This window comes from Gadus macrocephalus, chromosome 12 (genome assembly GCF_031168955.1).
Source record: "Gadus macrocephalus chromosome 12, ASM3116895v1".
In the NCBI taxonomy this organism is placed as follows: domain Eukaryota; kingdom Metazoa; phylum Chordata; class Actinopteri; order Gadiformes; family Gadidae; genus Gadus; species Gadus macrocephalus.
Window position 1 is genome coordinate 21,345,928 of NC_082393.1, and position 14,158 is coordinate 21,360,085.

Sequence of the window (14,158 nt, forward strand, 5' to 3'; positions counted from 1 at the left end):
TAATTCACAGCACAACCTTTATGCTACGCTTATCACCGCAGCTGACCCAGAGCGGGAGGAAAAGTGGTATTAAAATATAAAAAAGAACTAAAAAGTGTGAAAGAGCCGGAGACGGAGAGTGACAAGAATGAAAGAAAGAAAGAAAGAAAGAAGAAAGAAAGAAAGAAAGAAAGAAAGAAAGAAAGAAAGAAAGATTGACAGACTGACAGACTGACAGACTGACAGACTGACAGAAGGAAAGAAAAAGATTTGTACAAAGAATTGTGTGATTAAACTTTTTGTCATGGTGTGTGTGTGTGTGTGTGTGTGTGTGTGTGTGTGTGTGTGTGTGTGTGTGTGTGTGTGTGTGTGTGTGTGCGTGTGTGTGTGTGTGCGTGTGCATGCAGCATGTATGTGCGTGTATGTGCTGCCATCTGTATATTATATTCATAACATTCAGTTTGAATACTCAGTATTCATCATCCTCAACACTTGTTGTTCTCTTGACTCCGAGGCTCCGTTCGACAGTCTAAGCTGAGAGGAGGCGAACAGGTTATGTTCTGTTCGCGTTTCTCCCGTTTGATTTCCGTCTGACTGGCTGATTAATAACTGTCAGGTCCTTTTTGGGGCTGGAGATCTTCTGGAAGGGAAAGCGACGCAGAAGGCAGGATGAACTATAGTGATTTCAGCTTATGATTGGAGACATCCAGGGCAATCATTCAAACCATGACATCATTGTTGCCGATTTATGAGGACGAACATTTAGCTCACAGGGAGAGTGGTTTGGACGAACCGATGCAGCATCGGTTCACCATTCTATACATAGAAAGCAGGCTAAGTACATTCAATATTATTAAACTGAAAGTGCATTTTTTATTTGATTGCATCATTAAATCTTAAAAGGTGCGGCGGGAAATTTGAATCAATAATGAAATAACACTGAGTATTCCTGATTAAACCCTTAAGGATCCAATCATCAGGCATGTTGTCTCTAAAGGTATGCTTTAACAGCTATTACCGAAGTAGCCCATTATTGGTCCAAAAGTAGAAACAACATTGACCATGTATGTTTACAAAGGAAAGATGATGATGGCTGCCTGAAAGAAAGGCAGGATGTAAATTGTGTCCCAATACATATCTGAAGGACATTTCCTGAGGCCATGAAAGAGTGATGCCGCCCTCAATTTAGAAAGGATACTTGTTTGAAAGTCCCTGTCTAAATTTAATTTGGTGAAACGCTATGGACAGGTTTGCTGACTTCAAACTTGTAAAAAAAACAAAATGTGATAAAAATAACAAACAGAACTTGATCAAATATACGTTAGCATTTATGTTTGAACTATGGGTCCTCGGCAGCCAAAGTAAATGTGGACAAATTGTTTGAAGGGGGGGGATCCAGGTGGCAAAATGGCCTGTGACTGACTGCTTAGAGATTCAACAGAGGGACAAACAGCCTGTGTTTACCTCCTGGCTCAAAAGCACGCAGAATGACTAATAGTCAGGAGATGAGTTTCAGCCACGTCCCACGCGGGGTCAATGAGGGTTGGGCAATTTTTCGGATAGAATTGTAGATCCCGGTTGTGTAAACTAATGATGGTGTCGCTATCTGTACCAAGTCAAAACACGACTTGCGTTAGAAGATGTATTCCACGCTTGTTTTTCACACCTATAAATGGATCTAACTGCCATGGATCTGGGGTACCGCCGACTGTCCACTGCTGTCGTTTGATGCTAAATGTGATCTATCGTTAGCTCGCTATCAGTGGGACGTGCTTGAGCATGAGGTACGAGCATATGATAATGAAGACGCTAAAATGGCCGCTAGCTAGCGCAAACACCGCGACTGAGCTAGAAGAAAAAATGGAAAGCGGCTGTGCCTGTCTGGGGGACAGGGACATACATCTGGTTGCAGACATTCAGAGTAGAATGATATTTATGTTGGAAAACTCGCTTTATTCTCCAACATGCGCAACAGGCTGCATGAATGTTGCGTGTGTCAGAGAATACAGGAAGAAATTAACGAATGACCTTTAACATACATGACATTTGATCTGTTGACTTAAATCCTAAATTTAATGCCAGATCGAAACCCCATGGAATGAGTAAGGTGAAATGCCTGGCCTGATTTTGGGTTGAGTTGCTTTTTATTAAGGGTTGAAATGTAAACCATGAAGTTTTGGGTCGAGGTTTCACATTGGTTTTTTTATGAATGTCCCCAAACCCTAGGGGCAATACTCTTTTGTAAAGCTATCTTCTTCCGATAGCATTTGTTCTTGGTTCCTTGATTTAGAGGGGAAATAGCGTTAGACCTTCCATAGATAAGCAGGTGTTTGTCTTCATAGGTTTTCTCTTTTGAAGAGACTATCAAACCTAGTATCAAACCTATAAAATCAATATAAATGAAAATATCGTCCATTTCTGTTTAGTTGTCGCTTTCGTCTTCAACATAATGCTTTAATTAATGCAGGCTTGCTAAGCAACATCTATTTAATGATGAATGGAGTTGTTATGGCCCATTACTGATTAAGGGAATTGATGGACGGCAGGGAAACAAAGATGATCTCAACAAATAACATTCAGCGGATAGACGTGTGTGATAACCAGACCGGTAAGAGATAGGATTACGCTCTGCAGGGTTGTGGGTTGAAAGGAATATTAACAATGCGTCTTTATTCGGATCGTCATCATCTTCATCATCATCATCGGCAACACACACTCCCTGGTGATATTTTCCAGTTGGCTGTCGTCATGAATTCATCCTGCCTGTAGTCCATATCCTGCATGACTACTTGTTCCCATTGTGAGCAGGGGAGACAAACAAATAGACAGAGCTCAGACAGAATGTTTTTTTTCCCAGTAATAGGTCTCGTTACGCACGTCGATTACGGCGCCCTTTGCCCCCTCTCACCGTCCTTGGATAGAAGGATCATCCGCTCTGCGTTCCTTCTCCGGGTTTCTTCCTTGCTAATAAAGTTGTGTCTTGCCCTTTTGGGTGGCTAGGGTTAGGCATGGTCTTGACTATATGGCCGGTTCAACCCCTTGAGACTGTAAGGGCTATACAAATACAATCAACCCCTTTGTTTGTTCCTGTGTTTCCTGATGATGTCATGAGTCCTTTAGCGCAATGAAAAAAAAACTCATGCGCCGCTCTTTTCTTCACTACTCGTATTCATTCGTTCCCCCTCTTCACCCGGAATGTTCCTCTCCCTCACAGCCTATCCCTGTTCATCAAAGCACAACTCCCCAGTGCTGCTTATTTAGTTGATGTCACATTGATTTACACACATGCACGCACACACGTACACGCGCACGCACACACACACACACACACACACACACACATACAGAGACATGTATGTGTGTATAGAGACATACACACTGCGAGGCCCTCTTCATAAGCCAGTGACCTACTCCGACATCCTTATTTTTAGCTGCACAACGGACAAACCATAGAGGGGATAACGCATCATCCCCTTTCCCAATTCCCGTGAGTACAGCATCAGTGATGGATGGGTCCCCCTAAGATGATGGATAACTGTGAGCAAGGCTCCGGTGACTGCAGGGATACAGCGCCTGAATTGACCATAGCTGGCAAACACTGGGTGGAGCCTTTAAACGGACACGTTTCTTGTGGCTTATGAGGGACAGTTTCAGTGTTACATGTGCACGGCAATAGAATTTGGTTCGTGAGTGGGATCTCTGCCATGGCATTTTGTCAGCAGTGGATCAGAGGGAGTTGTAGGGTAGTTCATTCATAGAAGAGATGGAAAGAGCGAAGCCAATTGGTAGCTCTGGAAACACACTCGGGCGTACACAGCACCACACACAGGGCTGTGTACGTCCATAGAGGTATTGCATAACCGCACTCGGGGATCAGCGTCTCAGGGACTGAACAGAGAGACGTCCAGAGGCGTTAACGACTGGGAACATTCCCTGTGGTTTCTGCATGTACGTGCATGTCATTAAGAGTCTCACACACGGTTTATATACTGTATGTGCACATACAGTACACACTATCAAGTACAACACACATACACACAAACACACACACACACACACACACTGACGCCAACGCTGCCAACATAAACCTTCTCATGTGTGCACACTGGTCCCTGCCCTGTTAGACGAATGGGTGTTTACATCCCCCACACACATACACAAGCACGCAGGCCCGCGCGCGCATTCACTTAACATACACACGCACGCACGCATGCATTCCCACACATTCACACGCATTAAGTTGACATACACAAGTGTGTCTACAGAATGAGACACTCATGTGAATGTACAGTGTCACATGTCCATCCGACCTTCAGGGTAATCACATCCATCCCTTGACATGGTTAATTAGTTGGAGGACTTCCTCAACCCCGGGGCAAGCCAACAGTGCCTGGCTTCCAATTTTCTCCAACCCAACCCCTGGTTTCTCTCTGAGAAGTTCTGCCCAGGAGTCCAGTCAACCCCAACGTAACCTTTCTCTGACCTCTGACATCTGGCCTCTCTATTTATACATACGCTGTTATGAGTATCAGCACAACGACAGGACAAAGCCAAATTCTTGTTTCAAAACCGACAGGGTAAACACCATACCTTCTCTCTCTCCGTGTGTGTGTGTCTCTCTCTCTCTCTCTCTCTCTCTCTCTCTCTCTCTCTCTCTCTCTCTCTCTCTCTCTCTCTCTCTCTCTCTCTCTCTCTCTCTCTCCCCCGCTCCCTCTCTTCTCTCTCATGTAACCTTTTAGTCGATTCTCCCAGGTCCTCTTAGCACAGGGTGATGGTTTGGAGGCATCCTGCTTCCAGCCAGCAAGTCTGGCATTTGAAGGTCACGGAGGGAGGGAGGGAGAGAGAGAGAGAGAGGGAGGGGAAGGGAGAGGGATACTTTTTACTTTCACATTTTTTTTTATTACGTTTTTTCTGGTGTTATAAAATCGAATTGATGGCAATGTCAGCAAAGTAATTCGGAAAAGCCTCTTCCAACCATATTGATCTTGTGTCCTAGTGTGTGTTAGTCCTCCACAGACAGACAAGGTCTAAATGCCACACTACTCTAGTTAGTGAACATTACGAAACAAGACATAGGTTTTTTGTGTTTAAACGTACAAATTTGTGTGGGTCTGCTTTTGACGAAAAACGTTGTTCTTAATCAAAAGCTGTTGTCAGGCTCCCTGATGGTTTCAAGGCATGAAACAAAGAAAAGGTGCCGATAGATTATGGATATGGAAGCAGGAGAAATGAATCGTTCCTCTGTTTTTACACAGCAGCATTGGAATAGGAACCACAGTTCACAACTAATGAATGGCAAAGCGTTTAGTCTTGGGTTACATTGATGACTATTAGTTTGGCTGGTCAGAGGAACATGCAATACCTAAGGTATGCTAGCTGAAAACGTTTATATAGCCTGGCCTGGATCAGGATCGAAGCTTTAGTTCACAATACAATGTCTAGCCAATGTTTCATTCACTAATGCTGTTATAGCTTTAAGTGTACATGTGATTTTTAAATATTGTTTTAATGCATATGCATATCTTTGAGTGTCGAAAAGCGTCTTTGAGTGTCTAGAAAAGTGCTAAAAAATTCAATCCATTATTATTATTATCTTATCGCCCATTCCTCTCCTCAACTCTTTTTTGGACATTATCATTACCTCACCATCACCCAACACCTCTTGCTAATTTTCTTCCTCTTCCCTGCTTTGAAGTCATTTCATGGCAGTTTTATTTTAAACTGCTGCTTTTACGGATGTGTGTGTGTGTGTGTGTGTGTGTGTGTGTGTGTGTGTGTGTGTGTGTGTGTGTGTGTGTGTGTGTGTGTGTGTGTGTGTGTGTGTGTGTGTGTGTGTGTGTGTGTGTGTGCTGTATCTCTCAAAGTGTGCATAGGTAAAAGGAGTCCATCCCTCAAACAAATGTCTGTGCACCTTTGCAGTCTGTATTTACATGTGCACTCCTGTGTGTAGGTCAGCATAGAAAGCAATCCTTGACATCCAGCACTGCTGGTTTGCTGCCGGCACTGCTGTTCCTGTAATGGCCTCTCACAATTGCCAGCAATTTCAGCCCCTGCCTTTCTCCTCCGCCATTATGTCCTGATTTCCTCTGACAGCCTTTCTTTGCTCCTGTCACTTGTCACAGTTCGGTCCGTGTTGACCACCACCGTGCAATATAAGATTTGCTCTGCTGGATCCTCACCTCGCCACCACTTAAATGTTATACACAAACGGGTCGCCGTTTATCTCAATATCCCTTCCACGGAAACAATCCAGCAAGCCAAACACCCAGCACATACCCACCGAGATAAGCCGTAACAAGAGTGTGTCGAAAGAACCACAGCGGATGGGCTTCTGTGTGTTGTGCAACCAGAAGCAACTAATGGCACAGGACCTTCTAGCAGGTATTTATAGAACGTTTAGAACAAAGTATCCGTCAACCTTTAACAGAGGGGTACTTTGTGAGCGTTGTCTCTTGAAAGGAGAACCAAAACCCACCACCACTGGTACACTGGTTTGCAAACCCAAAACCAAGCAAACCTGCTGATTGGGTGCAGATGCTACACACTTTTCTTACGCTTTTGAAACTGGACGTTGCTTACAGAGGGAGCCCGCAGCCCTGCCCCGCAATAAACAGAACCCTGAGAACCTTCTTACAAAAGGCCGGGTCAAAGGGATTTTGTTTTTCTTAAAAAATAATGACATGTGCAGTACCCAAGCAGGCCACCACGCCATTCCTGCTGCAAAGAGTGCACCTCCCCAGCCACCTCATGCGTGAGAGACGATGAGAGAGCTTTGCATCATACTCATTTCATATTCAAAGCTAAACTCGTCCCTCTGTCACACGGCACATTTGACGCATCCATTATTCACTCGCACGCGAAGGTGAGTTCCGACACATGTCCAGCCCATCAAATGGTACAAAACGTGCAACCTATAAAATAAAAATTCTTAAAAAAAAATGGGATCACGTGTGTCAATATCGACATGAAAGTGGCGTATCAAAAAGACGACATTGCGATCCGATCTTTCATGGTGGATCGGCGGCTGTAGGGCCCACACGGTGACGCAGCGAGGTCAACGGAAGGTTCCGGATGTCCGTAGGGACTGTAGGTTGCGCTTGATGTCGTTCCCCTGCTCTTTACGGCTCTCCGTGCGCCTCCAGCTCCGGCTAACCGCTCTGGTCCTCCGCTAACAGGCCTAATTGCAACACACTTTTCCCAGGCCCCCCCGATGTTGACGCTGCTCCAGACATCTGCTCCAGTGCGATGACTCGGACGAGGAGACGTACGTGTGAAAGGGGGGCAGCGAACGGGGAGAGTGGGCGAAGGGTTTGTTCCTGGAGATTGACTCAATATATTCTGGGGTATTAGCTGCAGGAGAGGGGCCCTTGCTGCTGCTAAAATAAATGAAGACGTAGCGAAACGATGTACACCATCCCAAAAGTATCTCTCTCTCTCACACACACACACACACACACACACGCACACACACACACACACACACACACACACACACACACACACACACACACACACACACACACACACGATTGGGACACACCTTTTCCCAGTCCCCCCCCGATGTCTACCCTCCTCCAGACGTTTCGTATGATGACTCACGACTAGGAGAACTACGGGTGAAAGGGCAGCAAACAGGGGAGTGGGGGAAGGGATTGGGGAAGAGAGGTGCACCACCGTCTTTGCTTGTGCGTCCACTCGCCCTGTGTGGAGTGAGTGTTTATGATGGAGCGGTTCGACAGCGCCCTGTCAGCCTGGTGTCGGCTTGCATCAGCTGGACGACAGGCAGACTGGAGGTAATTGGCTGGCGTGATTTGACAATGGCCAGGCTGGTATCTGAGAGAACCTGGACACCAATACGCACTTATCTGACACCTGCTTCTGAGGGCCTGAGGCAAGCCCTGGCATTTTAAGCTGTGTGTGTGTGTGTGTGTGTGTGTGTGTGTGTGTGTGTGTGTGTGTGTGTGTGTGTGTGTGTGTGTGTGTGTGTGTGTGTGTGTGTGTGTCTGGAAGGATATAAATGCATATGACTAATATGCGTCTGTGTGAATGCTAGTGTGTGTGTGTGGGTGTGTGTGTGTTGCACAGGTTTAATGTATGTTTAAATGGAAACCGTGACAGGAAGAAGTTCATTATTGTGTTAAAGGGTTTACTGAATCCACGTCGGCCTGGTGACATATATGCATGTCTTTAGGGGGCAGGGATGTTCTCAGTTTCCATAGACCAAACAGTGTTTAAGGATTTCCCTTGCTTCACAGACACCTGTTTTTGTTTAACATCAAAAAAATGTAATACTCCTGGCAAGTTTCAGTCTGGATTTCGCATCCAGAACATTGTGTTCCCTTTTGAAACGGTGTATGCATTCACCTTAGTGTCATCCTGTGCATTTATTGCTACTTAATAAGGAGTGCTTTTCTTTATTAGGTATTAATTAAATTAACATATATTTTTTATTTATTTATTAATGTGGTACTTGAATGACTTTTCACCTTTCCTGTTATTAAGGAATGTTTAACGTAAGTCATGATGGCCCTAGTGATCACTACCCATCATATTATCATGGTTATTCATTCAGAGCATAATGCTCTGAATGAATAACCATGATAATATAATGGGTAGTGATCACTAGGGCCTCTAAACTAGTGTCATGGGACATGACAAAATTTCATCTGACTAATACATGAAAGGCCATGCTGGCGTCAGGCTGTAAACTGGAACCTCAACACCAAATGATGCATCTCTGACGTATCTGTGATCATGATATCACAAAGAAAAATCCCATCACTCAAATCTGCCCTCGGCCAAGACCCGGTTGCATAACATTATCAAAGGATTTGTTATGGTAATGTATGGTTTACACGCAGATTTAGGTTAATATGCATAGATGAATATCCAAATATTAATATTTCCTGTGTGTTAGTATTTGCTGTGTGTTAGTATTAGAGAGAGTGAGAAATACAATCAGATACATACCTCCCAGTGTACCCCACTTAGCTATTGCGTTTACGTGTATGTGTCGTTCTAGGTTCTTGTCTAGCAATAGCACCACACTCCACCACACCCATCAGACAGACAATCCCCCAACGCACGCTTTATGTATTATACATCTTTCTGTTCTATTTGCTTCTACCTAGATAGGTGTGTGTGTGTGTGTGTGTGTGTGTGTGTGTGTGTGTGTGTGTGTGTGTGTGTGTGTGTGTGTGTGTGTGTGTGTGTGTGTGTGTCCTCACACGACCTGTGTAGAGGTGAGGTCTCTTGGGTGAAATAAATAATATTGAGCAATAAACACTTTCCCTCTAGCTCCTTTCTGCGTGTGTTTGTGTGGGTTCTGTTGGGAGGTTCGTTTTAACATCCCCTCTCACGTACGATGAGCGTTCTGTCCCTGGAGATCAACTCAATATTCTGGGGTATTAGCAACAGAAGAGGGACCCTTGCTGCTGTGAAAATAAATAAAGACAGGCGAAACTATCTACACAATCCCAAAAGTGTCTCTCTATCTCTCTCACAAGCACGCACGCACGCACGCACGCACGCACGCACGCACGCACGACAGACGCACGCACACGCACACGCACACGCGCACAGTCGCTGGGGCATTGATGGTGTTCAAACAATCCAAACTGAACCTTTGGAGCCAGATCACAGTGCCAGCTCTGCTTATAACCTCATAACCGTTTGTTCCTTCTCGTTAGCTTGATTGACCTAATGGAGTACATATGTAATTAGCTCTTAATGTAGTCTGCTGTTAACGACTACTAGAGGTGACATTGTGAACCCTTAGCATGCTTAACAGAGTGTGGACGTAGTCCAAGACACTTGGAGAAGTCAAGTATTGCAACAATAACAACGATAACAAATTTATTTAAAACATTTAATGTACATTGTTCCCAGATAAATACTTTTGATATATAAGTGCATTTTATTTGAGACTTTCCCTTTTTCCATTTTTTTATGGATGACTTGAACTTTTTACCACAGTCACTTTCAACTTGGATATCTGCTATTTTGCTCAAGTACGCCTTTCTGGTCTTTAAACACCACTGCTTGTTACCAGGCAGAGCGGGTGGCAGAGGCTGTGGGGGACAGTGGGCGGTGGTGGGGAGAGTGAACGCGGAAATTGATGGTAGCATCCTGCTCCCCGGCCCTCGTCGCCCTCTCTCTCTTGATCAGAGGAGATACACGGTGACACACATCCTCTGTGGAATTGAATGTCTGGGAATAGAAAGCAGGAGGGTTTCCACTCGTGTGTGAACACGGCTTCGTTTGCGACAATGCTTGGAAACCATGGAAGCATGTGCTTGTCTGTGTGCTCCATACCTTTGTCTACGGTGTGCCCCCCCCCCCCCCCCCCATCCCCCCACCCTCCTTTAAATTCTAGTCACGAAGACAGCTTCTCCTTGGTCACCATGGTAACCTTAGGATCCGGAGCAGTTGGAGCAAGGAGGCTTTCGGTGGGGTAGATGTTCGATAAGCCCAATCACCTTATTGAACATCACGCTTTATGCCTCTCGTTATAAAAGTTAACCCATTACAATCCCCAAAGCTCGCCGTGCGCTTGCAGAGTAGTATTGTGGTTTGACCATCAAGTACTTTGAATAAGTAGCTGTTGGACCTGTTACATTAGGTCCGGTATCATCACCGATTGAACATGCTTATTCAGTTTTTCTTTCTGTTTCAAACTGCCCTGCTGCCTAAATAATTTCAACGCTATAGGGACCATGATTACCAATGAGTTTAGTATGAACATATATATGTAACTCAGATCAAACTGACATTAAGTGGCCCAGTCGACCACTGCCCCTGTAAAGAGACAGGGGTGGACTTCAGGGTTGAGGCTATATCCGCTCCCAAAACCACCACCACACCTGTGTCCACTCTGATCCAACAGGGGAGGAACAGCCTGTGCTCAGGGGATGAAGGCTTCGACTCAACTCCCAGACTTTAGCTCCAATCCGTTTCCGTTCATCAGGGACCCACACCTTGTTGTTCTGAACTGGATACCATCCCACACGACTGCCATGGAACTCCTTACTATGGATTTCGGACCACATAGGGGTTGTGTTATTGTGTATGTTATAAGATATCCAATATTTCCTCTACCCCAAAATTGAAATAATCTCAGCTGTCGCAAACAAAACAAAGACCATTTCCAAGTGGGAGTATTTCAAGTTTGAATATAAAAATATTATAATGATTTTTTTCTTACATATTTTTATGATACAAAAATGTATTCAGTAGAGTGAGTAATATATGAGTCATATATTTCCGGCATGTTATTCCCAAATCATTCCCATTCTTACACATTAAAAACCCGGTCAAATAGAAGGAACAAGCAAGCGTCATTTCCTCCTCAAGTGGAAAATTACCAGACAAATTAGATGATGTAAAGTTACTGAGCTAATTGGAAATTAATTGACATTATGCAAACAAAAGGCACTGCAAAGTCATTATATCTCACACATAGGCACACAGACACACACACACACACGCGCACACACACACACACACACACACACACACACACACACACACACACACACACACACACACACACACACACACACACACACACACACACACACACACACACACACACAACCGAAAATAGAATTCGCCCTTGTTCCTCTGGCTGTCGGAGGAAATTGAATTGGTTCTTGACAGTGTGGCTCTGCTCTGTCCGATACAAATAAAGGTCCCTGGTTACAGTTTCCAAAGCAACAAGCTTTGCAAAACAATACAGAACCCCTACTTCAGGTCGTTTCAAAAAAGGGATTGGATCAAATCTTTACTTACTTGTTCTAACAAAACCGAATGTGGCTTTAGCTAGATATCTATTTTCTGTTTGTTATGAATCTCACAAGGTTCTGGAATAACGGCTTACTTTTAAATCATTTAATTCCTGTCCCTACGATGTACACATTTCTGGATGTACGTTTAACGTCAGTCAGTCAATCCAGTCAGTATACTTCAAGCCATTGCAACGGCATGAAATAGCATTTTAAATCCCAGAGTGGACGCGGCGGGTTCCTTTTACGACGACCTGTCAGCCAGCATCCAATGTCCAGCCGTCTTTGGTGTGGAGCTTTCCCAGTGGTCGCGTTGGGCCGTGGTAGCTGATGTAGACCCAGCTGTCACACGGTGACGGGCACAGAGTCGTGCCAGGAGCAGCCATCTGCCCCGTCCTCACCAGCTCCGGAGGAGGAGTGTGGGCAGGAGGTGAAGAGCAGAAAAAGGGGGAAAGAAAGTGTGCACATGTATTATTAACATGCACAAATGTATATGCATGATTCATTATTGTTTTAGTATATGCTACACGAGAACACTCCAAAAATAAACAAGATAACACTTTCTGCCGGGATTTATTTGTTATTATTAGCGGTTTATTTGTTTTTATTAGCGTGACGACTTGCAAAGCGGGACATTTTGCGATGAAAGCAATAACCAGAGTTCGAAATCTCAATCATGGGATATTGCCCAATATCCCGAGATAGCGAACCAATCAAATAGCGCCATCTTAGGGGGTTCACGTGTAGCATATACTAAAATGGTACTGCACTGTTATATCAAATAATGATGTGTCCTGATCAATACTTTTTCAAATGATGTTTCATATTTTTCCACACTTATTTAAATTTCTTTAATTCAACTGTCCCCTGATGTCAGTCAAGGCTAAACAATTTGATCTGAGCCCAGCCAATCAATGGGATGTCCTTGAGCACTTATTTTAGAGATGGTGCTAAGATGAGCTAGTGAAATAAATTAATTGTGTGACCCCGGTCTGTGAAGGACTGAAGCCAAAGTGCAGACCTTCAGAGTGGAATAAGATCAAGGTTGGAAACTCGCTTTATTCTCCAACACAGGCTGCAATGAATGTTTAGTGTTGGAAAAATAATGGCAGAATTAATGAGTGACCTTTAACATACCTTTGATCTGTTGACTTTTATTTCACTTTCCCCCAAAATCGTTTCCAGCTTTATGGAGGTCGATATGTGTGGGAAGCCTAACTATATAAACATGGCTGGCTAATAGTATACTACATTCTGTCTGCCAATGTTGTTCAATCCCCTGGTAAATCTGCTTCTCAAAAATCAACCTGTATCACCAAGATAGAATGCTGATTTAATAATTCCTTTCAGTTTATAGGCCAAGCCTTTGAACACAGAATTATGAATAGCAAGCCTATGAATGTCTTCATTCATCGCTAGTCTATTACTCACAAATGCCTCGTACCTTTATATCGGATTTGTTAATGGTTTTATTAAAATCGAAATGTGCAGATAATCGAGATAAAGAGATGGCTCATGACTCGTTGTAAACAGACTTTATAAGGTGTGCTCTTGCCTATTTATACTGTACAAGTAGATTTCTCTTCACGTGGAATCGTCAAACCTTGATGTTTTGGGGAGAGGTTTTAACTGTTTGAACACACAATTACAGAGGCATTTCCATGCACAAAGAAAAAATTTACCAAAGCACTATATCACGTTTCCACACACACACACACACACGCACACACACACACACACACACACGCACACGCACACGCACACACACCTATATAAACACACATACCTATATAAAAACACACACTCATGTATGTAAACGACACACATGACATTATACATTGTGGATGTGGGTGCATTTACCGCGACACATTATCTGTGGGAACACTCATTTCCAACTCATGTCACACCTCTTGCTCATTACCATTCATATGGGGCTGGCTAGGATGGGTTTCAATGACAGGGGCCACATGGCGGTGGTCCCATTAAACATTTAGGCATTACTGTGACGGCTGAGGCCGACCTCATGAATAGCATTAGGATCAACCACAATTATATTAACACAAATCTGTGCTGGCTAACTGGCACTGTATGGGATCACCATGGGATATCGGTGGGCGAAGCCATTCATAATGAACATGATGCCCCCGGTTCTGAGCAAGGAGATGGTGTCCAATGGTGCCTCTGAAGGTGGGAGCCCTCAGCCAGTAAGGCGTCATCCCAAATTGGAGAGAAAGTTATCCACTTTCAGCCACCGAGGAAACAGAAGAGACAAGCTTTTAATTACATACCCTCTGCAGGTGTCGATGTATCACCTGAACGAGTCCTAGGAAGGCTCTATCCTCTGCCTCTCCCACACTTTGCTTGTGTCTCTGTCTCTGTCTCTTTCTCTCTCTCTC

The 14,158-nt window shown here is 44.2% G+C and overlaps 1 protein-coding gene and 1 long non-coding RNA gene across 3 annotated transcripts in view; both read left to right on the forward strand.

Annotated features, from left to right (window-relative positions):
* Positions 1-14,158, forward strand: part of pde4ba (phosphodiesterase 4B, cAMP-specific a) — a 98,600-nt gene that overhangs the window by 44,574 nt on the left and 39,868 nt on the right. The gene's annotated exons all lie outside the window — the stretch shown is intronic.
* On the forward strand, positions 254-7,506 carry LOC132469171 (uncharacterized). Of its 2 annotated transcripts, none has more exons than XR_009528366.1 (2): positions 254-346; positions 387-7,506. It is a non-coding gene; the product is annotated as an uncharacterized LOC132469171 (long non-coding RNA). The 2 variants fall into 2 exon arrangements; XR_009528367.1 differs by having other exon boundaries at positions 254-342.